Source organism: Bombina bombina, chromosome 5 (assembly GCF_027579735.1).
Source record: "Bombina bombina isolate aBomBom1 chromosome 5, aBomBom1.pri, whole genome shotgun sequence".
Classification (NCBI taxonomy): domain Eukaryota; kingdom Metazoa; phylum Chordata; class Amphibia; order Anura; family Bombinatoridae; genus Bombina; species Bombina bombina.
Window position 1 is genome coordinate 620,313,312 of NC_069503.1, and position 26,670 is coordinate 620,339,981.

Genomic DNA, 26,670 nt, shown 5'->3' on the forward strand with positions numbered 1-26,670 from the left:
TATGGGGAAAGCAATTGTTCCTCCAGAAAATCATCTTCTGATAATTCTTCCTCAGGATCTTTAGCAGTACAGTTGTGGAGCTCAGCAAGCCCCTGTGCGACTGGATTCTTTTTATTCTGCTTATAGCGAATTTCTAAGGGCCAGCCTTGTAAGGAAAGAGTCCACGCTGTTATGCGGTTATTAGACAAATTCCCATCTCGTATTCTTTCACTTTGCAAATATAGCAAAGGCTGGTGGGCCGTTTCTACAATAATTTTCTTGCCCTGTATATAGCTGTGGAAATTTTGTAGAGCCCATACAGTAGATAAGAGGTCCAATGTTGAAACCTATAGATATATTTGGGAATCCATTTGCCCAAGTTATATCAATGCCTGCAACTAATCTGTGCTCATTATCAATAGTGGCATGGTAAGAACAACCATCAACATACACCCAAGGTAATGTTTGACACTGGTCCTCATTATACATTTTATATGGGGAAAGCAATTGTTCCTCCAGAAAATCATCTTCTGATAATTCTTCCTCAGGATCTTTAGCAGTACAGTTGTGGAGCTCAGCAAGCCCCTGTGCGACTGGATTCTTTTTATTCTGCTTATAGCGAATTTCTAAGGGCCAGCCTTGTAAGGAAAGAGTCCACGCTGTTATGCGGTTATTAGACAAATTCCCATCTCGTATTCTTTCACTTTGCAAATATAGCAAAGGCTGGTGGGCCGTTTCTACAATAATTTTCTTGCCCTGTATATAGCTGTGGAAATTTTGTAGAGCCCATACAGTAGATAAGAGGACTTTTTCGCAATCGCTAAATTTTATTTCTACTGGAGATAGAGTTTTACTCGCATAAGCAATGACTTTGTTTAAATTATCATGCTTTTGGTATAAAACAGCACTCATGCTTATATCTGTGTAACCTGTCTCTAAGAAGAAAGGTTTACCACCTTCAGGGTACGCTAAGCAAGGTGCTTGAGTGAGTTTTCTCTTCAGCTCCTTGATGGCTGTCTCTTGAGACTCACTCCAGTGCCATTTCACATCCTTCTTTAGAAGAAGTAGTAGTGGTTTAGCTAATTCTGCATAATTATCAATGAATTTGCAAGAATAATTCGTCATACCCAGGAATGATCTCAATTCCTTTAAGTTAGTTGGGTTTTTAGAATTTACTATAGCTTCCACCTGTATCTTCTGAGAATTTAGCCCTTCAGAAGTAACTTCATGTCCCAAGAAGTTTACACGAGTGCGGCACCATTGAGCTTTTTGTAGGGATAATTTGACACCTGCCCTTTTAAGTTGGCTGAGGACGTGTTTAAGCTCTGTGATGTGTTTTTCAAAGTCTGTGCTTTTGATTAAGACATCATCAACATAAGATAAGGTCCCCCTTCCCAGTGCATCAGGCATAGCCTTATGCATGAATACAGCAAATTCATGTCCAGAATTTATGTATCCAAAAGGGAGCCTTTGGAATGCATACTGGACTTTTTGGAATGAGAATGCCAGCTTATACTGGTCCTCCTCATGTACCTTTATGGTCCAATATCCCTGTGCACAATCAATGGCAGTGAATATTTTGGACCCCTGAATCTGTGCTAGGTACTAGTCAATGTATGGTACAGGCCAGCCAGACATGTACACTCGTTTGTTTAGCCGTCTTAAATCAGCACACAAACGCCATTGTCCATTGGGCTTGAGAACACCTAGAATAGGATTGATATAAGAACTATGCACCTGTCATATAATACCCCTTTCTTCCAAGTTCCTTATGATTTCCGCAAGAGAATCATATGAGGCTAAAGGAAGTCTGTATTGTTTAACAAAGACAGGTGGTGCATTGGGATCTGTTTGTATTCTCACAATGTGAAAGTCTGTAGTCCCACAGTGATAAGAATCCCTAGCAAACATATCCTTGTACTCCATCAGGAGTTCTCGCAGCAGTTGGCGTTCATCGCGGGAACAGCCATTAGCTAAGGATATTTGCTCTTCGACTATTTGCTGAAATCCTGGAAAGATTTCAGGCTGTCCTATTTCATAGGCTTCTTCCAACCTAGAGGTGAGATACCCTTGATTATAATTTACATTGCCCCCATGACTCTAGGTATTGGGGTAATCTTGCTGTTTGATCGACTGATCAAATACAAGTGAGGGGGCATCCTAAAACATTTAAAGGGTCAGTCAACACCAGAATATTTGTTGTTTAAAAGAAAGATAATCCCTTTATTACCCATTCCCCAGTTTTGCATAACCAACACAGGTTAAATAATACACGTTTTACCTCTGTAATTATCTTGTATCTAAGCTTCTGCTGACTGCCCCTTTATTTCAGTTCTTTTGACAGACGTGCAGTTTAGCCAATCAGTGCTCTCTCCTAGGTCACTTTACGTGTATGAGCTCAATATTATCTATATGAAACATGTGAACTAATGCCCTCTAGTGGTCAAAATGTATTCAGATTAGAGGCAGTCTTCAAGGTCTAAGAAATTAGCATATGAACCTCCTAGTTTTAGCTTTCAACTTAGAATACCAAGAGAACAAAGCAAAATTGGTGATAAAAGTAAATTGGGAAGTCGTTTAAAATTGCATGCCCTATTTAAAACATGAAAGTTTTTTTTGGACTTGACTGTCCCTTTAAAGTGAAAATGGCTTAATGTAGCTCAATGAGTAAAAAAGTGGCCAAATGTTAATCAATTTCTGCATAATTTTGCACAACCCAAGATTTCAACTATCCAAGCCTATCCTAAAAGTTTCATAGATTTTGGTTTTCCACAAGGTAAATAAGTGACATTAAGCTTGATTTTTGGGGAGCTTAATGTGGCTTAACGTACAAAATTGAACTTAGATCTTAACCAATTTCCCCCAAACGTCTCACAATACATTAATCTATCTATTCAAACATATGAAAATTTCAGGAAATTTTATAAACATACCAAAAGTTATTTGCATTTAACATTTTTTTTACAATCCTAAATCATTTAATGTGAGCAACTTAATGTGAAAAGAGCTTAATGTACCAAAATTCACCAAAACTTCAATCAATTGCCATGAAACTTGGCACAAACTCAGTTTTTCACTTTCCAAACCTATCCTAGAAGTTTAATAGATTGCCACAAGGCAAATGAGTGATATTAAGCTTGCTTTTTGGGGAGCTTAATGTGGCTTAACGTGCGCTTGCAGTACATCTGCGGGGTAGGAGGCACAGTCCTTAACTGGTTTAAATCTTTCCTCGCTGGTAGATCACAGAGAGTAATATCAGGATCAAGCTCATCAACACAAACAGAACTGGCCTGCAGAGTTCCACAAGAATCTATCCCATCTCCAATGCTATTCGCAATTTACTACCACTGAGGGACATCATTAACCGACATGGCCTAAGGAATCATTGTTACGCTGATGACACACAACTCTACTTCTCCTTTGCTCAAGATACTACAGACCCAGCATGCCGCATAAACAGTTGCTTAACAGACCTCATAGAATGGACGAATGCTAGCTGTCTCAAAGTGAACCCGGACAAAAGAGTTACTCTTGGTGAGGGGACCCCAGGCATCAAAAATATCCCACGATCACCCAACTGACCTGGAGCTTGGAGGCTCTGAACTCGTTAGTTCAGCAAAGGTACGAAACCTCGGAGTGCTGATTGACGCTGGATTATCTTTTAAACAGCAGATTTCCTCCGTAATAAAATCTGCCTACTTTCATCTGAAAAACATAGCCAGGATACAACACTTAATTCCACCGGATGATATGCCAACATTAATCCATGCATTTGTATCCTCTAGGCTAGATTACTGGCAATGCACTTGGGCCTCCCAAAAAAAGAACTCCATCGCCTTCAGACAGTACAAAATGCAGCAGCCAGACTATTGACCAATCAAACTCGCTCCTGCCACATAACACCTGTTCTCCACTCCCTGCATTGGCTTCCAATTAAATGGCGAACATATTTTAAAATTGGCCTGCTGACCTTCAAAGCCTTAAACAACCAAGGCCCACAGTACCTGAAAGAGCTGACACCCTACATCCCATTCACTTAGGTCAGCCAACACCCCTCCTCTCAGTGCCAAGAATAAGGACAAACTCAGGCTCCAGAGCATTCGGCCAAGCTGCCCCTACTTTCTGGAACTCTTTACCGTGCGCAATCCGAGAGGCACCATCCTTACAGACTTTATATAAAAAAAAATAAAAAAAAAAATATATAAAAAAAAGCTCAAGACCCACCTCTTCCATCAGGCATTCAGTCCGCTTATCTGACCTTCAGAAACTCCTAACTTTTATGTCTTATGTTGGTATATTTGTAAAGTGCTTTGAGTCTCACAGGGAGAAAAGCGCTATATAAATCGCAAATTATTATTATTATATATTTAAGCTCTATGAGCTTCAGGACTCCCTGTTCTGTGAGTTTGTGTGGTCTAGCACTTTACAGCTGAGCTCTTGTTGCCAACAGCACATCTAGTAGGGAAGAAATTTCACAAACTGAGTAGTTCAGTAAGACCCATCCTACTACTAATGTGCAGCTATGGAGATGTCATGACTATGTACTGGACTTTATACACATTAGCAATGGGTGTGGATAAAACACCTGAACTCAATAAGTATCTACATACCTAAAATACACACCCACACATACACATATATATTTATATTTTTTTATGATATATTACACACACGCACATACAAAAACAGAATTTATGCTTACCTGATAAATTTCTCTTGTGTGGTGTATCCAGTCCACGGGTTCATCCATTACTTGTGGGATATTCTCCTTCCCAACAGGAAGTTGCAAGAGGAGGATATAGCTCCTCCCCTATCCCCCACCTCCAGTCATTCGACCGAAGACAAGTAAGAAAAAGGAGAAACTATAGGGTGCAGTGGTGACTGTAGTTTAAAAAATAAAAACACCTGCCTTAAAGTGACAGGGCAGGCAGTGGACTGGATACAGCACAAGAGAAAGAAATTTATCAGGTAAGCATAAATTCTGTTTTCTCTTGTAAGGTGTATCCAGTCCACGGGTTCATCCATTACTTGTGGGATACCAATACCAAAGCTTTAGGACACGGATGAAGGGAGGGACAAGGCAGGCACTTAAACGGAAGGCACCACTGCCTGTAAGACCTTTCTCCCAAAAATAGCCTCCGAGGAAGCAAAACTATCAAATTTGTAGAATTTAGAAAAAGTATGAAGCGAAGACCAAGTCGCCGCCTTACAAATCTGTTCAACAGAGGCATCATGTTTAAAAGCCCATGTGGAAGCTACCGCTCTAGTAGAATGAGCTGTAATTCTTTGAGGAGGCCGCTGGCCAGAAGTCTCATAAGATAAACTGTTTATGCTTCTCAGCCAAAAAGAAAGAAGTTGCCGAAGCCTTTTGGCCTCTCCTCTTTCCAGAGTAGACAGCAAACAATGCAGATGTTTGATAAAAATCCTTAGTAGCTTGCAAATAAAACTTTAAAGCACGAACCACGTCAAGATTGTGTAACAAACGTTCCTTCTTTGAAGAAGGATTAGGACACAGTGACGGAACAACAATTTTCTGATTAATATTCCTATTAGATACTACCTTAGGAAGAAACCCAGGTTTGGTACGCAAAACTACCTTAATCTGCATGGAAGATCAGATAAGGGGAATCACACTGCAAGGCAGATAACTCTGAAACTCTTCGAGCCGAAGAGATAGCTACTAAAACCATAAAAACAGAACTTTCCAAGATAAAAGCTTGATATCTATGGAATGCAAGGGTTCAAACAGAACCCCTTGAAGAACTTTAAGAACTAAATTTAAACTCCATGGCGGAGCAACAGGTTTAAACACAGGCCTGATTCTAACCAAAGCCTGAAAAAACGCCTGAACGTCTAGAACAGCCAGGCGCTTGTGCAAAAGGACAGAGCAGAAATCTGTCCCTTTAAGGAACTAGCCGATAATCCCTTTTCCAATCCTTCTTGGAGTAAAGATAGTATCCTAGGAATCTTGACCTTACTCCACGAGTAACCCTTGGATTCACACCAATGAAGATATTTACACCATATCTTATGATAGATTTTCCTGGTGACAGGCTTTCGAGCCTTAATTAAGGTATCAATGACCGACTCAGAGAAACCACGTTTTGATAAAATCAAGCGTTCAATCTCCAAGCAGTCAGAACCTTGGACCTTGGAGTAGAAGGTCCTGCCTCAGCGGCAGAGTCCATGGTGAAGAGGATGACATGTCAACCAGATCCGCATACCAAGTCCTGCATGGCCACGCAGGCGCTATCAAAATCACCGAAGCTCTCTCCTGCTTGATCTTGGCAATCAGACGAGGGAGGAGAGGAAATGGTGGAAACACATAAGCCAGGCTGAAGGACCAGGGCACTGCTAGAGCATCTATCAGCGGTGCCTGGGGATCCCTTGACCTGGACCCGCAACAAGGAAGCTTGGCGTTCTGACGAGACGCCATCAGATCCAGTTCTTGTTTGCCCCATAGTTGAATCAGCTGGGCAAATACCTCCGGATGGAGCTCCCACTCCCCCGGATGAAAAGTCTGCCGACTTAGAAAATCTGCCTCCCAATTCTCTACTCCTGGAATATGGATAGCTGAGAGATGGCAAGAATGAACCTCTGCCCATAGAATTATCTTGGAAACCTCCAACATTGCCAGGGGGCTTCTTGTTCCCCCTGATGGTTGATATAGGCTACAGTCGTGATATTGTCCGACTGAAATCTGATGAACTTGGCCACAGCTAGTTGAGGCCAAGCCTGAAGAGCATTGAATATCGCTCTTAGTTCCAGAATGTTTATCGGAAGGAGGGCTTCCTCCTGAGTCCATGAACCCTGAGCCTTCAGGGAGTTCCAGACTGCGCCCCAGCCCAGAAGGCTGGCATCTGTCATCACTATAGTCCACTCTGGCCTGCGGAAACTCATTCCCCTGGACAGATGGACCCGAGATAACCACCAGAAAAGAGAATCCCTGGTCTCTTGATCCAGATTTAACAGAGGAGACAAATCTGTGTAGTCCCCATTCCACTGGTTGAGCATGCAAAGTTGCAGAGGTCTGAGATGTAGGCGGGCAAACGGAACTATGTCCATTGCCGCTACCATTAGGCCGATCATTTCCATACACTGAGCCACTGACAGCCGAGAAGTGGAATGAAGAGCACGGCAGGAAGTTAGAAGCTTTGATATCCTGACTTCTGTCAGAAAAATTTTCATTTCTACTGAATCTATCAGAGTTCCTAGGAAGGAAACTCTTGTGAGAGGAGAGAGAGAACTCTTTTCTATGTTCAGTTTCCACCCGTGAGACCACAGAAAAGGCCAGAACAATGTCCATATGGGACTTGCCGATTTGAAAAGTCGACGCCTGAATCAGAATGTTGTCTAGGTAAGGGGCTAACGCTATGCCCCGCGGCCTTAGAACCGCCAGAAGGGACCCTAGAACCTTTGTAAAGATTATTGGAGCCGTGGCTAACCCGAAGGGAAGAGCCACAAACTGGTAATGCCTGTCTAGGAAGGCGAACCTGAGGAACTGATGATGATCTCTGTGAATCGGAATGTGGAGATAAGCATCGTTTAAGTCCACGGTAGTCATATATTGACCCTCCTGGATCATAGGGAGGATGGTTCGGATTGTCTCCATCTTGAAGGATGGGACCCTGAGAAATTTGTATAGGATCTTGAGATCCAAGATAGGTCTGAAAGTTCCCTCTTTTTTGGGAACTATAAACAGGTTTGAATAGAAACCCAGCCCCTGTTCCTCTCTTGGAACTGGGTGGATCACTCCCATAACCAGTAGGTCTTGAACGCAACGTAAGAATGCCTCTCTCTTTATCTGGTTTGTAGATAGTTGTGAGAGATGAAATCTCCCCTTTGGAGATGAACCTCTGAATTCCAGAAGATATCCCTGGGAAACAATCTCTAGTGCCCAGGGATCCTGGACGTCTCTTGCCCAAGCCTGGGCGAAGAGAGAAAGTCTGCCCCGACTAGATCCGGTCCCAGATCGGGGGCTACTCCTTCATGCTGTCTTAGAGGCAGCCGCAGGTTTCTTGGCCTGCTTCCCCTTGTTCCAAGCCTGGTTAGGTCTCCAGACTGGTTTGGACTGGGCGAAATTTCCCTCTTGTTTTGCATTAGAGGAAACTGAAGCTGCGCCACTCTTGAAGTTTCGAAAGGAATGAAAATTATTCTGTTTGGTCTTTAACTTATTGGACCTATCCTGAGGAAGGGCGTGAACTTTTCCTCCAGTAATATCAGAGATGATCTCCTTCAGACCAGGCCCGAATAGGGTCTGTCCCTTGAAGGGGATGTTAAGAAGCTTAGACTTTGAAGTAACGTCTGCTGACCAGGACTTAAGCCATAGTGCCCTACGCGCCAAAATGGCAAAAACAGAATTTATGCTTACCTGATAAATTACTTTCTCCAACGGTGTGTCCGGTCCACGGCGTCATCCTTACTTGTGGGATATTCTCTTCCCCAACAGGAAATGGCAAAGAGCCCAGCAAAGCTGGTCACATGATCCCCCCTAGGCTCCGCCTTCCCCAGTCATTCGACCGACGTAAAGGAGGAATATGCATAGGAGAAATCATATGATACCGTGGTGACTGTAGTTAGAGAAAATAATTCAACAGACCTGATCAAAAACCAGGGCGGGCCGTGGACCGGACACACCGTTGGAGAAAGTAATTTATCAGGTAAGCATAAATTCTGTTTTCTCCAACATAGGTGTGTCCGGTCCACGGCGTCATCCTTACTTGTGGGAACCAATACCAAAGCTTTAGGACACGGATGATGGGAGGGAACAAATCAGGTCGCCTAGATGGAAGGCACCACGGTTTGCAAAACCTTTCTCCCAAAAATAGCCTCAGAAGAAGCAAAAGTATCAAATTTGTAGAATTTGGCAAAAGTGTGCAGTGAAGACCAAGTCGCTGCCTTACATATCTGATCAACAGAAGCCTCGTTCTTGAAGGCCCAAGTGGAAGCCACAGCCCTAGTGGAGTGAGCTGTGATTCTTTCAGGAGGCTGCCGTCCGGCAGTCTCATAAGCCAATCGGATAATGCTTTTAAGCCAGAAAGAGAGAGAGGTAGAAGTTGCTTTTTGACCTCTCCTTTTACCAGAATAAACAACAAACAAAGAAGATGTTTGTCTGAAATCCTTAGTAGCTGCTAAGTAAAATTTGAGAGCACGAACTACATCTAAGTTGTGCAACAAACGTTCCTTCTTTGAAACTGGATTAGGACACAAAGAAGGCACGACTATCTCTGGTTAATATTTTTATTAGAAACAACTTTCGGAAGAAAACCAGGTTTAGTACGCAAAACCACCTTATCTGCATGGAACACCAGATATGGAGGAGAACACTGCAGAGCAGATAACTCTGAAACTCTTCTAGCAGAAGAGATTGCAACCAAAAACAAAACTTTCCAAGATAATAACTTTATATCAACGGAATGTAGGGGTTCAAACGGAATCCCCTGAAGAACTGAAAGAACTAGATTGAGACTCCAGGGAGGAGTCAAAGGTTTGTAAACAGGCTTGATTCTAACCAGAGCCTGAACAAAAGCCTGAACGTCTGGTACAGCCGCCAGCTTTTTGTGAAGTAAAACAGATAAAGCAGAAATCTGTCCCTTCAAAGAACTCGCAGATAATCCTTTCTCCAAACCCTCTTGAAGAAAGGATAGAATCCTAGGAATTTTTATCTTGTTCCATGGGAATCCTTTAGATTCGCACCAACAGATATATTTTTTCCATATTTTATGGTAGATTTTCCTAGTTACAGGCTTTCTAGCCTGAACAAGAGTATCAATGACAGAATCTGAGAACCCTCGCTTTGATAAAAACAAGCGTTCAATCTCCAAGCAGTCAGTTGGAGTGAGGCCAGATTTGGATGTTCGAACGGACCCTGAACAAGAAGGTCCTGTCTCAGAGGTAGCTTCCATGGTGGAGCTGATGACATATTCACCAGGTCTGCATACCAAGTCCTGCGTGGCCACGCAGGAGCTATCAAGATCACCGATACCCTCTCCTGTTTGATCCTGGCTACCAGCCTGGGAATGAGAGGAAACGGTGGGTCTGAGCATGCACAGTTGTAATGGTTTTAGATGAATTCGCGCAAAAGGAACTATGTCCATTGCCGCCACCATCAAACCTATTACTTCCATGCACTGCGCTATGGAAGGAAGAAGAACAGAATGAAGTACTTGACAAGAGTTTAGAAGAGCAATAAAACTACATTTAAACACCAAAAAACTCTAAGCCATCTCCGTGGAGATGTTGCCTGTACAACGGCAAAGAGAATGACTGGGGAAGGCGGAGCCTAGGGGGGATCATGTGACCAGCTTTGCTGGGCTCTTTGCCATTTCCTGTTGGGGAAGAGAATATCCCACAAGTAAGGATGACGCCGTGGACCGGACACACCTATGTTGGAGAAACCTTAATTCTTAGCCGTTAGCTTGGTTAAATGAAAAACGGCATCAGAAATAGAGTTAGCTAACTTAAGAGCTTTAATCCTGTCTAGAATATCGTCTAACGGGGTCTCCACCTGTAGAGCCTCCTCAAGAGACTGAAACCAAAAAGCCGCTGCAGCAGTAACTGGGGCAATGCATGCAAGAGGCTGGAGAATAACACCTTGATGTATAAAAATTTTCTTAAGGAGACCCTCCAATTTTTTATCCATAGGATCTAGGAAAGCACAACTGTCCTCGACGGGGATAGTTGTACGCTTAGCTAGGGTAGAGACTGCTCCCTCCACCTTAGGGACCATCTGCAACGAGTCCCGTATGGCGGCATCTATGGGGAACATCTTTTTCAAAGCAGGAGGGGGAGAGAACGGCACACCTGGTCTATCCCATTCCTTAGTAATAATTTCCAAAAACCTCTTAGGGACTGGAAAAACATCAGTGTAAACAGGCACTGCAAAGTATTTGTCCATTTTACACAATTTCTCTGGAACCACAATGGGGTCACAGTCATCCAGAGTCGCTAAAACCTCCCTAAGCAATAAGCGGAGGTGTTCGAGCTTAAATTTAAATGCTGTCATTTCAGAATCAGACTGAAGCAATGCCTTCCCCGAGTCTGAAATGTCACCCACAGATATAAGCTCACCTGCCTCGGCTTCTGAGTATTGTGAGGGTATATCGGACACATGCATTAAAGCGTCAGAAAGCTCTGTATTAGTTCTAGCCCCAGAGCTGTCTCGCTTTTCTTGTAACCCTGGCAGTTTGGACAATACCTCTGAGAGGGTAGCATTCATAACTGCCGCCATGTCCTGTAAGGTAAAAGAATTAGATGCGCTAGATGTACTTGGCGTCACTTGAGCGGGAGTTATAGTTTGACACATGGGGAGAGCTAGATAGCAATCTCCCTTTTTTCAGTCAGAGAATCCCCAGGAGATAAATCTTTAAGCGCCATAATATGGTCTTTATAGTTTTTAGAAATTTCAGTACATTTGGTACACATTCTAAGAGGGGGTTCCACAATGGCTTCCAAACATATTGAACAAGGAGTTTCCTCTATGTCAGACATGTTTAACAGACTAGTAATGAGACAAGCATGCTTGGAAAACACTTTAATAAAAGTGAAACAGCAATTAAACAAAAGTGTTACTGTGCCTTTAAGAGAAAAAATCTAGCACTTAAACTGCAAAACAGTGTAAAAATACAGTAAAGTCTTTGAAATTTTTACAGTGTGTGTAAGGGACTAAAGCAACATTGCACCCACTTGCAAATGGATGATTAACCCCTTAGGCCCCAAACCGGATTTAAAAAAAGTTAAAAAACGTTAAGACAGTTGAGCACCTTGCCACAGCTCTGCTGAGGCTCCTACCTGCCCTCAAATACGATTTTGTGCAGAAATAAACCATTTGAAATGGTCCTCAGATGCCAGAGGACTCCTCTATGGAATCTGGATGTCTCAGTCTGAATAAAAACTGTGCATCTAGAGCGCTAAAAAAGGCCCCTCCCACCATGTACTGGATGTCAGAGGGGCCTTAAGAAAATACTCCTAGGAGTATCTGACTAGCCATGTGGAAACTAGGCCCCAAATAAAGACATATCTCCCTCAGAGAAAAAAACGTCCTATTTATGAAATTATGTAAACGTTTTGTCACTAAGTAATATGAGTATTACCCTGTTTTGTAAGCATGATCCCAGTCGTTAAATCACTGAATCAGGCTTAACTCAAATACACAAGGCTCTGTCAGCATTTTATAGAACTTATTCATCTCTCTAGAAATAAAAATACTGAACATACCTCAAAGCAGGTAATCTGCAGACCGTTCCCCCAACTGAAGTTTTCCCATTCTCTTCAGTTATGTGTGAGAACAGCAATGGACCTTAGTTAAAAACCGCTAAGATCATCAAACCTCCAGGCAGAATTCTTCTTCTAATTTCTGCCTGAGAGTAAAACAGTACAACGCCGGTACCGTTTAAAAAACATAATTTATGCTTACCTGATAAATTCCTTTCTTCTGTAGTGTGATCAGTCCACGGGTCATCATTACTTCTGGGATATTACTCCTCCCCAACAGGAAGTGCAAGAGGATTCACCCAGCAGAGCTGCATATAGCTCCTCCCCTCTACGTCACTCCCAGTCATTCGACCAAGGACCAACGAGAAAGGAGAAGCCAAGGGTGTAGTGGTGACTGGAGTATAATTTAAAAAATATTTACCTGCCTTAAAAAACAGGGCGGGCCGTGGACTGATCACACTACAGAAGAAAGGAATTTATCAGGTAAGCATAAATTATGTTTTCTTCTGTTAAGTGTGATCAGTCCACGGGTCATCATTACTTGTGGGATACCAATACCAAAGCAAAAGTACACGGATGACGGGAGGGATAGGCAGGCTCTTTATACAGAAGGAACCACTGCCTGAAGAACCTTTCTCCCAAAAATAGCCTCCGAGGAAGCAAAAGTGTCAAATTTGTAAAATTTGGAAAAAGTATGAAGCGAAGACCAAGTTGCAGCCTTGCAAATCTGTTCAACAGAGGCCTCATTCTTGAAGGCCCAAGTGGAAGCCACAGCTCTAGTAGAATGAGCTGTAATTCTTTCAGGAGGCTGCTGTCCAGCAGTCTCATAAGCTAAACGAATTATGCTACGAAGCCAAAAAAAAAGAGAGGTAGCAGAAGCCTTTTGACCTCTCCTCTGACCAGAGTAAACGACAAACAGAGAAGACGTTTGTCGAAATTCCTTAGTTGCCTGTAAGTAAAATTTTAGGGCACGAACTACGTCCAGATTGTGCAGTAGACGTTCCTTCTTCGAAGAAGGATTTGGGCACAAAGAAGGAACAACAATCTCTTGATTGATATTCCTGTTAGTGACTACCTTAGGTAAGAACCCAGGTTTAGTACGCAGAACTACCTTATCCGAATGAAAAATCAAATAAGGAGAATCACAATGTAAGGCTGATAACTCAGAGACTCTTCGAGCCGAGGAAATAGCCATTAAAAATAGAACTTTCCAAGATAACAACTTTATATCAATGGAATGAAGGGGTTCAAACGGAACGCCCTGTAAAACGTTAAGAACAAGGTTTAAACTCCATGGTGGAGCAACAGTTTTAAACACAGGCTTAATCCTGGCTAAAGCCTGACAAAAAGCCTGAACGTCTGGAACTTCTGACAGACGTTTGTGTAACAGAATGGACAGAGCTGAGATCTGTCCCTTTAATGAACTAGCAGATAAACCCTTTTCTAAACCTTCTTGTAGAAAAGACAATATCCTAGGAATCCTAACCTTACTCCAAGAGTAACCTTTGGATTCACACCAATATAGGTATTTACGCCATATCTTATGGTAAATCCTTCTGGTAACAGGCTTCCTAGCCTGTATTAAGGTATCAATAACTGACTCAGAAAACCCACGTCTTGATAAAATCAAGCGTTCAATTTCCAAGCAGTCAGCTTCAGAGAAGTTAGATTTTGATGTTTGAAAGGACCCTGTATCAGAAGGTCCTGTTTCAGAGGTAGAGACCAAGGTGGACAGGATGACATGTCCACCAGGTCTGCATACCAAGTCCTGCGTGGCCATGCAGGTGCTATTAGAATCACTGATGCTCTCTCCTGTTTGATTCTGGCAATCAATCGAGGAAGCATCGGGAAGGGTGGAAACACGTAAGCCATCCTGAAGTCCCAAGGTGCTGTCAGGGCATCTATCAGGACTGCTCCTGGATCCCTGGATCTGGACCCGTAACGAAGAAGCTTGGCGTTCTGTCGAGACGCCATGAGATCTATTTCTGGTTTGCCCCAACGTCGAAGTATTTGGGCAAAGACCTCCGGATGAAGTTCCCACTCCCCCGGATGAAAAGTCTGACGACTTAAGAAATCCGCCTCCCAGTTCTCCACTCCCGGGATGTGGATTGCTGACAGGTGGCAAGAGTGAGACTCTGCCCAGCGAATTATCTTTGATACTTCCATCATTGCTAGGGAGCTTCTTGTCCCTCCCTGATGGTTGATGTAAGCTACAGTCGTGATGTTGTCCGACTGAAACCTGATGAACCCCCGAGTTGTCAACTGGGGCCAAGCCAGGAGGGCATTGAGGACTGCTCTCAATTCCAGAATGTTTATTGGCAGGAGACTCTCCTCCTGACTCCATTGTCCCTGAGCCTTCAGAGGATTCCAGACGGCACCCCAACCTAGAAGGCTGGCGTCTGTTGTTACAATTGTCCAGTCTGGTCTGCTGAATGGCATCCCCCTGGACAGATGTGGCCGAGAAAGCCACCATAGAAGAGAATTTCTGGTCTCTTGATCCAGATTCAGAGAAGGGGACAAGTCTGAGTAATCCCCATTCCACTGACTTAGCATGCACAGTTGCAGTGGTCTGAGGTGTAAGCGAGCAAAGGGCACTATGTCCATTGCCGCTACCATTAAGCCGATTACCTCCATGCATTGAGCCACTGACGGGTGTTGAATGGAATGAAGGGTGCGGCAAGCACTTTGAAGTCTTGTTAACCTGTCCTCTGTCAGGTAAATCTTCATTTCTACAGAATCTATAAGAGTTCCCAGGAAGGGAACTCTTGTGAGTGGAACGAGTGAACTTTTCTTTTCGTTCACCTTCCATCCATGTGACCTTAGAAAAGCCAGTACTAACTCTGTATGAGACTTGGCAGTTTGAAAGCTTGAAGCTTGTATCAGAATGTCGTCTAGGTACGGAGCTACCGAGATTCCCCGTGGTCTTAGTACCGCCAGAAGAGCACCCAGAACCTTTGTGAAGATTCTTGGAGCTGTAGCCAATCCGAATGGAAGAGCTACAAACTGGTAATGCCTGTCTAGGAAGGCAAACCTTAGATACCGGTAATGATCTTTGTGAATCGGTATGTGAAGGTAAGCATCCTTTAAATCCACTGTGGTCATGTACTGACCCTTTTGGATCATGGGTAAAATTGTCCGAATAGTCTCCATTTTGAATGATGGAACTCTTAGGAATTTGTTTAGGATCTTTAAATCCAGGATTGGTCTGAAAGTTCCCTCTTTTTTGGGAACCACAAACAGATTTGAGTAAAACCCTTGTCCCTGTTCCGACCGTGGAACTGGATGGATTACTCCCATTAACAAAAGTTCTTGTACGCAGCGTAGAAACGCCTCTTTCTTTGTTTGGTTTGTTGACAACCTTGACAGATGAAATCTCTCTCTTGGAGGAGAGTATTTGAAGTCCAGAAGGTATCCCTGAGATATTATCTCTAGCGCCCAGGGGTCCTGGACATCTCTTGCCCAAGCCTGGGCGAAGAGAGAAAGTCTGCCCCCCACTAGATCCGATCCCGGATCGGGGGCCCTCAATTCATGCTGTTTTAGGGGCAGCAGCAGGTTTCCTGGCCTGCTTGCCCTTGTTCCAAGACTGATTAGGTCTCCAGCTTTGTCTGTAGCGAGCAACAGATCCTTCTTGTTTTGGGGCAGTGGAAGTTGATGCTGCTCCTGCTTTGAAATTCCGAAAGGAACGAAAATTAGACTGTCTAGCCTTAGGTTTGGCTCTGTCTTGAGGCAGGGCGTGGCCCTTACCTCCTGTAATGTCAGCGATAATTTCTTTCAAACCGGGCCCAAATAAGGTCTGCCCTTTGAAAGGTATATTAAGTAATTTGGACTTAGAAGTTACATCAGCTGACCAGGATTTTAGCCACAGTGCTCTGCGCGCCTGAATGGCGAATCCGGAATTCTTAGCCGTAAGTTTAGTTAAATGTACTACGGCTTCTGAAATGAATGAATTAGCTAGCTTAAGGATTCTAAGCCTGTCCGTAATGTCGTCCAGAGTAGCTGAACTAAGGTTCTCTTCCAGAGACTCAATCCAGAATGCCGCTGCAGCCGTGATCGGCGCAATGCATGCAAGGGGTTGCAATATAAAACCTTGTTGAACAAACATTTTCTTAAGGTAACCCTCTAACTTTTTATCCATTGGATCTGAAAAGGCACAGCTATCCTCCACCGGGATAGTGGTACGCTTAGCTAAAGTAGAAACTGCTCCCTCCACCTTAGGGACCGATTGCCATAAGTCCTGTGTGGTGGTGTCTATTGGAAACATCTTTCTAAATATCGGAGGGGGTGAGAACGGCACACCGGGTCTATCCCACTCCTTAGTAATAATTTCAGTTAGTCTCTTAGGTATAGGAAAAACGTCAGTACTTGTTGGTACAGCAAAATATTTATCCAACCTACACATCTTCTCTGGTATTGCAACTGTGTTACAATCATTCAGAGCCGCTAACACCTCCCCTAGTAATACACGGAGGTTTTCCAGCTTAAATTTAAAATTTGAAATATCTGAATCCAATCTGTTTGGATCAGAACCGTCAGCCGCAGAATGAAGCTCTCCGTCCTCATGTTCTGCAAGTTGTGACGCAGTATCTGACATGGCCCTAGCATTATCAGCACACTCTGTTCTCACCCCAGAGTGATCACGCTTGCCTCTTAGCTCTGGTAATTTAGCCAAAACCTCAGTCATAACAGTAGCCATATCTTGTAATGTTATTTGTAATGGCCGCCCAGATGTACTGGGCGCCACAATATCGCGCACCTCCCGAGCGGGAGATGTAGGTACTGTCACGTGAGGCGAGTTAGTCGGCATAACTCTCCCCTCGTTGTTTGGTGAAATTTGTTCAATTTGTACAGATTGACTTTCATTTAAAGTAGCATCAATACAGTTAGTACATAAATTTCTATTGGGCTCCACTTTGGCGTTAGTACAAATAGTACAGGTCTCATCCTCTGAATCAGACATGTTTAACACACTAGCAACTAAACTTGCAACTTGGAAATATTATTCAAGTAAAATACAAAGAAAAACGTACTGTGCCTAAGAAGCACAGAAAGATATATGACAGTTGAAATCAATAAACTGAAAAGGTTACAGCATCAAACTTTGTAAAACAAAACACAATTTTAGCAAAGGCTTGTTCCCATTAGCAAAGAATAACTAACCCTGATCGCATAAAAAAGTTAAAGAATAAACGTTTTTTATCACAGTCAACTACAATCTCACAGCTCTGTTGTGAAGATTACTTCCCTCAAACAAGCTTTGAAGACCCCTGAGTTCTGTAGAGATGAATCGGAACATGCAGGAAAAACAAAGAGCTTCTGACTGAAATTTTTGATGCGTAGCAAAAGCGCCAAAAAAAGGCCCCTCCCCCTCACACACAACAGTGAGAGAGATCAGTAAACTGTCATAATTCGATCAAGCAACTGCCAAGTGGAAAAATAGTGCCCAAACATTTTATTCACCCAGTACCTCAGAAAATGAAAACGATTTTACATTCCAGCAAAAACGTTTAACATAAATTAAGAGTTATTAAAAAGCCTGTTGCTTGCAAATAGGCTAAAGTCTTATATACACAGTGTAATTCCAGTGAAGTACCATTCCCCAGAATACTCAAATGTAAAATATACATACATGATATTATATCGGTATGGCAGGATTTTCTCATCAATTCCATTGTCAGAAAATAAAAACAGAATTTATGCTTACCTGATAAATTACTTTCTCCAACGGTGTGTCCGGTCCACGGCATCATCCTTACTTGTGGGATATTCTCTTCCCCAACAGGAAAACAGAATTTATGTTTACCTGATAAATTACTTTCTCCAACGGTGTGTCCGGTCCACGGCGTCATCCTTACTTGTGGGATATTCTCTTCCCCAACAGGAAATGGCAAAGAGCCCAGCAAAGCTGGTCACATGATCCCTCCTAGGCTCCGCCTACCCCAGTCATTCGACCGACGTTAAGGAGGAATATTTGCATAGGAGAAACCATATGATACCGTGGTGACTGTAGTTAAAGAAAATAAATTATCAGACCTGATTAAAAAACCAGGGCGGGCCGTGGACCGGACACACCGTTGGAGAAAGTAATTTATCAGGTAAACATAAATTCTGTTTTCTCCAACATAGGTGTGTCCGGTCCACGGCGTCATCCTTACTTGTGGGAACCAATACCAAAGCTTTAGGACACGGATGATGGGAGGGAGCAAATCAGGTCACCTAGATGGAAGGCACCACGGCTTGCAAAACCTTTCTCCCAAAAATAGCCTCAGAAGAAGCAAAAGTATCAAACTTGTAAAATTTGGTAAAAGTGTGCAGTGAAGACCAAGTCGCTGCCCTACATATCTGATCAACAGAAGCCTCGTTCTTGAAGGCCCATGTGGAAGCCACAGCCCTAGTGGAATGAGCTGTGATTCTTTCGGGAGGCTGCCGTCCGGCAGTCTCGTAAGCCAATCTGATGATGCTTTTAATCCAAAAAGAGAGAGAGGTAGAAGTTGCTTTTTGACCTCTCCTTTTACCGGAATAAACAACAAACAAGGAAGATGTTTGTCTAAAATCCTTTGTAGCATCTAAATAGAATTTTAGAGCGCGAACAACATCCAAATTGTGCAACAAACGTTCCTTCTTCGAAACTGGTTTCGGACACAGAGAAGGTACGATAATCTCCTGGTTAATGTTTTTGTTAGAAACAACTTTTGGAAGAAAACCAGGTTTAGTACGTAAAACCACCTTATCTGCATGGAACACCAGATAAGGAGGAGAACACTGCAGAGCAGATAATTCTGAAACTCTTCTAGCAGAAGAAATTGCAACCAAAAACAAAACTTTCCAAGATAATAACTTAATATCAACGGAATGTAAGGGTTCAAACGGAACCCCCTGAAGAACTGAAAGAACTAAGTTGAGACTCCAAGGAGGAGTCAAAGGTTTGTAAACAGGCTTGATTCTAACCAGAGCCTGAACAAAGGCTTGAACATCTGGCACAGCTGCCAGCTTTTTGTGAAGTAACACAGACAAGGCAGAAATCTGTCCCTTCAGGGAACTTGCAGATAATCCTTTTTCCAATCCTTCTTGAAGGAAGGATAGAATCTTAGGAATCTTAACCTTGTCCCAAGGGAATCCTTTAGATTCACACCAACAGATATATTTTTTCCAAATTTTGTGGTAAATCTTTCTAGTTACAGGCTTTCTGGCCTGAACAAGAGTATCGATAACAGAATCTGAGAACCCTCGCTTCGATAAGATCAAGCGTTCAATCTCCAAGCAGTCAGCTGGAGTGAGACCAGATTCGGATGTTCGAACGGACCTTGAACAAGAAGGTCTCGTCTCAAAGGTAGCTTCCATGGTGGAGCCGATGACATATTCACCAGATCTGCATACCAAGTCCTGCGTGGCCACGCAGGAGCTATCAAGATCACCGACGCCCTTTCCTGATTGATCCTGGCTACCAGCCTGGGGATGAGAGGAAACGGCGGGAATACATAAGCTAGTTTGAAGGTCCAAGGTGCTACTAGTGCATCCACTAGAGCCGCCTTGGGATCCCTGGATCTGGACCCGTAGCAAGGAACTTTGAAGTTCTGACGAGAGGCCATCAGATCCATGTCTGGAATGCCCCACAGTTGAGTGACTTGGGCAAAGATTTCCGGATGGAGTTCCCACTCCCCCGGATGCAATGTCTGACGACTCAGAAAATCCGCTTCCCAATTTTCCACTCCTGGGATGTGGATAGCAGACAGGTGGCAGGAGTGAGACTCCGCCCATAGAATGATTTTGGTCACTTCTTCCATCGCCAGGGAACTCCTTGTTCCCCCCTGATGGTTGATGTACGCAACAGTTGTCATGTTGTCTGATTGAAACCGTATGAACTTGGCCCTCGCTAGCTGAGGCCAAGCCTTGAGAGCATTGAATATCGCTCTCAGTTCCAGAATATTTATCGGTAGAAGAGATTCTTCCCGAGACCAAAGACCCTGAGCTTTCAGGGATCCCCAGACCGCGCCCCAGCCCATCAGACTGGCGTCGGTCGTGACAATGACCCACTCTGGTCTGCGGAAGGTCATCCCTTGTGACAGGTTGTCCAGGGACAGCCACCAACGGAGTGAGTCTCTGGTCCTCTAATTTACTTGTATCCTCGGAGACAAGTTTGTATAGTCCCCAGTCCACTGACTGAGCATGCACAGTTGTAATGGTCTTAGATGAATGCGCGCAAAAGGAACTATGTCCATTGCCGCTACCATCAAACCTATCACTTCCATGCACTGCGCTATGGAAGGAAGAGGAACGGAATGAAGTATCCGACAAGAGTCTAGAAGTTTTGTTTTTCTGGCCTCTGTCAGAAAAATCCTCATTTCTAAGGAGTCTATTATTGTCCCCAAGAAGGGAACCCTTGTTGACGGAGATAGAGAACTCTTTTCCACGTTCACTTTCCATCCGTGAGATCTGAGAAAGGCCAGGACGATGTCCGTGTGAGCCTTTGCTTGAGGAAGGGACGACGCTTGAATCAGAATGTCGTCCAAGTAAGGTACTACAGCAATGCCCCTTGGTCTTAGCACAGCTAGAAGGGACCCTAGTACCTTTGTGAAAATCCTTGGAGCAGTGGCTAATCCGAAAGGAAGCGCCACGAACTGGTAATGCTTGTCCAGGAATGCGAACCTTAGGAACCGATGATGTTCCTTGTGGATAGGAATATGTAGATACGCATCCTTTAAATCCACCGTGGTCATGAATTGACCTTCCTGGATGGAAGGAAGAATTGTTCGAATGGTTTCCATTTTGAACGATGGAACCTTGAGAAACTTGTTTAAGATCTTGAGATCTAAGATTGGTCTGAACGTTCCCTCTTTTTTGGGAACTATGAACAGATTGGAGTAGAACCCCATCCCTTGTTCTCCTAATGGAACAGGATGAATCACTCCCATTTTTAACAGGTCTTCTACACAACGTAAGAATGCCTGTCTTTTTATGTGGTCTGAAGACAACTGAGACCTGTGGAACCTCCCCCTTGGGGGAAGCCCCTTGAATTCCAGAAGATAACCTTGGGAGACTATTTCTAGCGCCCAAGGATCCAGAACATCTCTTGCCCAAGCCCGAGCGAAGAGAGAGAGTCTGCCCCCCACCAGATCCGGTCCCGGATCGGGGGCCAACATTTCATGCTGTCTTGGTAGCAGTGGCAGGTTTCTTGGCCTGCTTTCCCTTGTTCCAGCCTTGCATTGGTCTCCAAGCTGGCTTGGCTTGAGAAGTATTACCCTCTTGCTTAGAGGACGTAGCACTTTGGGCTGGTCCGTTTCTACGAAACGGACGAAAATTAGGTTTATTTTTGGCCTTGAAAGGCCGATCCTGAGGAAGGGCGTGGCCCTTACCCCCAGTGATATCAGAGATAATCTCTTTCAAGTCAGGGCCAAACAGCGTTTTCCCCTTGAAAGGAATGTTAAGTAGCTTGTTCTTGGAAGACGCATCAGCTGACCAAGATTTCAACCAAAGCGCTCTGCGCGCCACAATAGCAAACCCAGAATTCTTAGCCGCTAACCTAGCCAATTGCAAAGTGGCGTCTAGGGTGAAAGAATTAGCCAATTTGAGAGCATTGATTCTGTCCATAATCTCCTCATAAGGAGGAGAATCACTATCGACCGCCTTTACCAGCTCATCAAACCAGAAACACGCGGCTGTAGCGACAGGGACAATGCATGAAATTGGTTGTAGAAGGTAACCCTGCTGAACAAACATCTTTTTAAGTAAACCTTCTAATTTTTTATCCATAGGATCTTTGAAAGCACAACTATCTTCTATGGGTATAGTGGTGGGTTTGTTTAAAGTGGAAACCGCTCCCTCGACCTTGGGGACTGTCTGCCATAAGTCCTTTCTGGGGTCGACCATAGGAAACAATTTTTTAAATATGGGGGGAGGGACGAAAGGAATACCGGGCCTTTCCCATTCTTTATTTACAATGTCCGCCACCCGCTTGGGTATAGGAAAAGCTTCTGGGAGCCCCGGGACCTCTAGGAACTTGTCCATTTTACATAGTTTCTCTGGGATGACCAACTTGTCACAATCATCCAGAGTGGATAATACCTCCTTAAGCAGGATGCGGAGATGTTCCAACTTAAATTTAAACGTAATCACATCAGGTTCAGCTTGTTGAGAAATGTTCCCTGAATCAGTAGACGAAGGAGGGAATGATGCAGTACCATGCTTACTCCCCTCACTTGAGGAATCATCTTGGGCATCATTGTCATTGTCACATAAATCACATTTATTTAAATGAGAAGGAACTCTGGCTTCCCCACATTCAGAACACAGTCTATCTGGTAGTTCAGACATGTTAAACAGGCATAAACTTGATAACAAAGTACAAAAAACGTTTTAAAATAAAACCGTTACTGTCACTTTAAATTTTAAACTGAACACACTTTAATACTGCAATTGCGAAAAAATATGAAGGAATTGTTCACCAAAATTTCACCACAGTGTCTTAAAGCCTTAAAAGTATTGCACACCAAATTTGGAAGCTTTAACCCTTAAAATAACGGAACCGGAGCCGTTTTTAACTTTAACCCCTTTACAGTCCCTGGTATCTGCTTTGCTGAGACCCAACCAAGCCCAAAGGGGAATACGATACCAAATGACGCCTTCAGAAAGTCTTTTCTATGTATCAGAGCTCCTCACACATGCGACTGCATGTCATGCCTCTCAAAAACAAGTGCGCAACACCGGCGCGAAAATGAGGCTCTGCCTATGATTTGGGAAAGCCCCTAAAGAGAAAGGTGTCTAAAAAAGTGCCTGCCGATATAATCTTATCAAAATACCCAGATTAAATGATTCCTCAAGGCTAAATATGTGTTAATAATGAATCGATTTAGCCCAGAAAAAGTCTACAGTCTTAATAAGCCCTTGTGAAGCCCTTATTTACAATCTTAATAAACATGGCTTACCGGATCCCATAGGGAAAATGACAGCTTCCAGCATTACATCGTCTTGTTAGAATGTGTCATACCTCAAGCAGCAAGAGACTGCTCACTGTTCCCCCAACTGAAGTTAATTCCTCTCAACAGTCCTGTGTGGAACAGCCATGGATTTTAGTAACGGTTGCTAAAATCATTTTCCTCATACAAACAGAAATCTTCATCTCTTTTCTGTTTCTGAGTAAATAGTACATACCAGCACTATTTTAAAATAACAAACTCTTGATTGAATAATAAAAACTACAGTTAAACACTAAAAAACTCTAAGCCATCTCCGTGGAGATGTTGCCTGTACAACGGCAAAGAGAATGACTGGGGTAGGCGGAGCCTAGGAGGGATCATGTGACCAGCTTTGCTGGGCTCTTTGCCATTTCCTGTTGGGGAAGAGAATATCCCACAAGTAAGGATGACGCCGTGGACCGGACACACCTATGTTGGAGAAATGGCAAAGAGCCCAGCAAAGCTGGTCACATGATCCCCCCTAGGCTCCGCCTTCCCCAGTCATTCGACCGACGTAAAGGAGGAATATGCATAGGAGAAATCATATGATACCGTGGTGACTGTAGTTAGAGAAAATAATTCATCAGACCTGATTAAAAAAACCAGGGCGGGCCATGGACCGGACACACCGTTGGAGAAAGTAATTTATCAGGTAAGCATAAATTCTGTTTTCTCCAACATAGGTGTGTCCGGTCCACGGCGTCATCCTTACTTGTGGGAACCAATACCAAAGCTTTAGGACACGGATGATGGGAGGGAGCAAATCAGGTCGCCTAGATGGAAGGCACCACGGCTTGCAAAACCTTTCTCCCAAAAATAGCCTCAGAAGAAGCAAAAGTATCAAATTTGTAGAATTTGGTAAAAGTGTGCAGTGAAGACCAAGTCGCTGCCTTACATATCTGATCAACAGAAGCCTCGTTCTTGAAGGCCCATGTAGAAGCCACGGCCCAAGTGGAGTGAGCTGTGATTCTTTCAGGAGGCTGCCGTCCGGCAGTCTCATAAGCCAATCGGATGATGCTTTTAAGCCAAAAAGAGAGAGAGGTAAAAGTTGCTTTTTGACCTCTCCTTTTACCAGAATAAACAACAAACAAAGAAGATGTTTGTCTGAAATCCTTTGTAGCTTCTAAGTAGAATTTTAGAGCACGAACTACATCCAAATTGTGCAACAAACGTTCCTTCTTTGAAACTGGATTTGGACACAAAGAAGGCACGACTATCTCCTGGTTAATATTTTTGTTAGAAACAACTTTCGGAAGAAAACCAGGTTTAGTACGCAAAACCACCTTATCTGCATGGAACACCAGATATGGAGGAGAACACTGCAGAGCAGATAACTCTGAAACTCTTCTTGCAGAAGAAATTGCAACCAAAAACAAAACTTTCCAAGATAATAACTTTATATCAACGGAATGTAGGGGTTCAAACGGAACCCCCTGAAGAACTGAAAGAACTAAATTGAGACTCCAGGGAGGAGTCAAAGGTTTGTAAACAGGCTTGATTCTAACCAGAGCCTGAACAAAAGCTTGAACATCTGGCACAGCCGCCAGCTTTTTGTGAAGTAAAACAGATAAAGCAGAAATCTGTCCCTTCAAAGAACTTGCAGATAATCCTTTCTCCAAACCCTCCTGAAGAAAGGATAGAATCTTAGGAATTTTTATCTTGTTCCATGGGAATCCTTTAGATTCACACCAACAGATATATTTTTTCCATATTTTATGGTAGATTTTCCTAGTTACAGGCTTTCTAGCCTGAACAAGAGTATCAATGACAGAATCTGAGAACCCTCGCTTTGATAAAATCAAGCGTTCAATCTCCAAGCAGTCAGTTGGAGTGAGGCCAGATTCGGATGTTCGAACGGACCTTGAACAAGAAGGTCCTGTCTCAAAGGTAGCTTCCATGGTGGAGCCGATGACATATTCACCAGGTCTGCATACCAAGTCCTGCGTGGCCACGCAGGAGCTATCAAGATCACCGATACCCTCTCCTGTTTGATCCTGGCTACCAGCCTGGGAATGAGAGGAAACGGTGGGAACACATAAGCTAGGTTGAAGGTCCAAGGTGCTACTAGTGCATCCACTAGAGCCGCCTTGGGATTCCTGGATCTGGACCCGTAGCAAGGAACCTTGAAGTTCTGACGAGACGCCATCAGATCCATGTCTGGAATGCCCCACAATTGAATTATTTGGGCAAAAATTTCCGGATGGAGTTCCCACTCCCCCGGATGAAATGTCTGACGACTCAGAAAATCCGCTTCCCAATTTTCCACTCCTGGGATGTGGATTGCAGACAAGTGGCAGGAGTGATTCTCCGCCCATTGAATTATTTTGGTCACTTCTTCCATCGCCAGGGAACTCCTTGTTCCCCCCTGATGGTTGATATACGCAACAGTAGTCATGTTGTCTGATTGAAACCTTATGAATTTGGCCTTTGCAAGCTGAGGCCAAGCCTTGAGAGCATTGAATATCGCTCTCAGTTCCAGAATGTTTATCGGTAGAAGAGATTCTTCCCGAGACCAAAGACCCTGAGCTTTCAGGGGTTCCCAGACCGCGCCCCAGCCCACCAGACTGGCGTCGGTCGTGACAATGACCCACTCTGGTCTGCGGAAGCTCATCCCTTGTGACAGGTTGTCCAGTGTCAGCCACCAACGGAGTGAATCTCTGGTCCTCTGATCTATTTGTATCGTTGGAGACAAGTCTGTATAATCCCCATTCCACTGTCTGAGCATGCACAGTTGTAATGGTCTTAGATGAATTCGCGCAAAAGGAACTATGTCCATTGCCGCAACCATCAAACCTATTACTTCCATGCACTGCGCTATGGAAGGAAGAAGAACAGAATGAAGTACTTGACAAGAGCTTAGAAGTTTTGATTTTCTGGCCTCTGTCAGAAAAATCTTCATTTCTAAGGAGTCTATTATTGTTCCCAAGAAGGGAACTCTTGTTGACGGAGAAAGAGAACTTTTTTCTACGTTCACTTTCCACCCGTGAGATCTGAGAAAGGCTAGGACAATGTCCGTATGAGCCTTTGCTTGTGGCAGAGACGACGCTTGAATCAGTATGTCGTCCAAGTAAGGTACTACTGCAATGCCCCTTGGTCTTAGCACCGCTAGAAGGGACCCTAGTACCTTTGTGAAAATTCTTGGGGCAGTGGCCAATCCGAATGGAAGTGCCACGAACTGGTAATGTTTGTCCAGAAAGGCGAACCTTAGGAACCGATGATGTTCCTTGTGGATAGGAATATGTAGATACGCATCCTTTAAATCCACCGTGGTCATGAATTGACCTTCCTGGATGGTAGGAAGAATTGTTTGAATGGTTTCCATTTTGAACGATGGAACCCTGAGAAATTTGTTTAGGATCTTGAGATCTAAGATTGGTCTGAATGTTCCCTCTTTTTTGGGAACTATGAACAGATTGGAGTAGAATCCCATCCCTTGTTCTCTTAATGGAACAGGATGAATCACTCCCATTTTTAACAGGTCTTCTACACAATGTAAGAATGCCTGTCTTTTTATGTGGTCTGAAGACAA